This window comes from Oratosquilla oratoria, chromosome 14 (genome assembly GCF_046742065.1).
Source record: "Oratosquilla oratoria isolate Oo_2021 chromosome 14, ASM4674206v1, whole genome shotgun sequence".
NCBI lineage: Eukaryota > Metazoa > Arthropoda > Malacostraca > Stomatopoda > Squillidae > Oratosquilla > Oratosquilla oratoria.
In genome coordinates, this window is record NC_134790.1 from 46,202,965 (window position 1) to 46,205,464 (window position 2,500).

A 2,500-nucleotide genomic window follows, 5' to 3' on the forward strand; every position below is an offset into this window, starting at 1 on the left:
ATGTAGGCTTATACCGTTCCTTGTATAATTGTGGCAATCTATATAACACTGCTGAAAATATCCTTTAGCAAGCAGATCGCACATCAGATAGCAATCCCACAATATTTAATATCTATAAAATATCTATTCAAATCAAATAAATCTGGTTCAAATAAAAAAAATCGATTTCTCATATTTTTAAAAGGATAAAAATAAATCGCCAAACCTGGTGTCCACTAACCTCATACAATAATGCCTGTCAAGTCCGGCTAAAATTGGTATTTCAAAGCACAACAGTGCCTTAAAAATAGTTTCTTATTTCACTATAAAAGTTTATATCAACTTACACTGCAATGAATAAGTCAATAGTTGATATATTTGTCCTATATACAATGTTAGGTTTCTAGTTTTGATATATTTGTCCAATATAAAATGTTAGGTTACAAAGAAAGCAATGGCCTCCGCTAGCGGACCCAGGGATCTGGGTGCGCACGTCCTGTGTAATAGTAGTCCTTGCTATATATATATATATATATATATATATATATATATATATATATATATATATATATATATATATGTATATATATATATACTGTATATATATATGTGTGTGTGTGTGTGTGTGTGTGTGTGTGTGTGTGTATACTGTACATACATATATATACATACATATATATATACATATATATATATATATATATATATATATATATATATTGGCTGCATGTTACTGTGGTAAAGTTGCATGCAGTTGATACTTTAGGGTCTATATGGGGCGCCCCTACAGACCAGAGCTACACATAATTTTGTTTGTGATAGAGGAAGTCTCTGTTCATAGAGAAATGATGACCCTTTTTTAATACTGCGACTATCCCTCCGTTATGCTGTCTCCCAACCCCTGTACCATTTCTCTGAATATTCATTTCCTTTTTTTGCCTACCCTGTGATGGGAAAAAAGAGTGCTGCCACCAAGTCTTACCACTTCAGTCGTACGAGGCGACAAAAAACTGGACGGGGATAAGGCTAGGAATCCTGCTACCTGTATTCCCAAAGGGGACATTCCTAAAACCAGTAAAGGCATAAGAGGGTCTAAGAGTTTTCCAACCAGTACCCTAATGTTTGGACCTTTTAATGTGCGTGGATGTGGTACAGGTGCGAGTAAAAGGGAAGAGATAAGCAGTATGTTTGTGAGAAGAAAGATGGATGTGTTGGTATTGAGTGAAGCTAAGTTGAAAGTGAGGGGTGAGTTGAAGTTTGAGAGTGTAGTTGGGAGGATCTCAGGAGTAAAAAGAGAACGAGGGAGAGAAGGGGTGGCTATACTGGTGAGTGAAGAGATAGGTAAAGGTGTAGTGGATTGGAAGATGTTTTTTTCAAGGTTAATGTGGATGAAAGTGAAGCTGGGAAAGGCGATGCGGGTTTTTGTAAGTGCGTATGGGCCTGGTAGTGAGAAGACTGTAGAGGAAAGGGAGGCTTTTTGAATAGATTTAAATGAGTGCATAAAGGGATTAGTGAGAAATGTCAGTGTAGTGGTATTGGGAGACTTTAATGCTAGGGTAGGAGACGAAGTGATTGGGAAGTACGGAGTTCCAAGAAAAAATCGTAGTGGAGAGTTGATGGTGGAGATGTGTCTCGAAAGAGAGTTGATGAGAGCAAATATAGTGTTTAGCAAGAAAGTCAATCATAAGTACACATGGGAAAGGGTGGTGGATAGAAGGGTGGTAGATAGAGCGTTAATGGACTCTATAGTGGTAAATAGGAGTATAGTAGAAGGAGTTAAGGATGTACGTGTTCTAAGGTGAGAGAGTGGGGGAATATAAGTTCATTTTTTGGTGGAAGATAAGTTGAGAGTGGAGAATAGGTGAGGAAAGAGGAAAAGGGCAGAAGGTAGGTACTTTGAGTGAACTGCTTAAATGAGAAAGAAAAGGAGGAGTATAAGAAGAAGCTGAGAGAGGAGTGGGAGGGAGTGAAGGATAGAGTAGAACTAGGAGTGGAGGAGTAATGGGGATGGTTCAAGGAGAGAATCACAAGGTGTGCAAAGATGGTGTGTGGAACAAGAAGGACGAAGCAAAGAGAGGTGTAGAAGAGAAGAAGCAGACTTTCATAATCTGGTTACAAATTAGGACGAGGGAATCATATGAGAGGTACAAATTAAAGAGAGGAAAAGTAAAGCAAAATATAAAGGAAGGAAAGAGGAGAGCAGATGTGAAATGGTGTAAGAGTATGACAGAAAATGTTGAAAGTAATAAAAAATATTTTGGAAAGAAATTAAGAGAGGAAGAGGAGATGAATCAAGTAGAGAGAGAAGGGTAAAAGTTGTAGATGGAGAGATGATAATGGAAGAGAAGGCTGTGAGAGGAAGGTGGATAAAGTATTTTAGGGAGTTGCTAAATGTGAAGGAGGATAGGGAGGGAAAGGTAGTTGCAGTGGGAGACGCAATGAAAATGATCGTGATGAGTGAGGAAAATGGAGGAGAAATAATGAAAGATGAAGTGAATGCAGCTGTTAAGATGATGAGAGC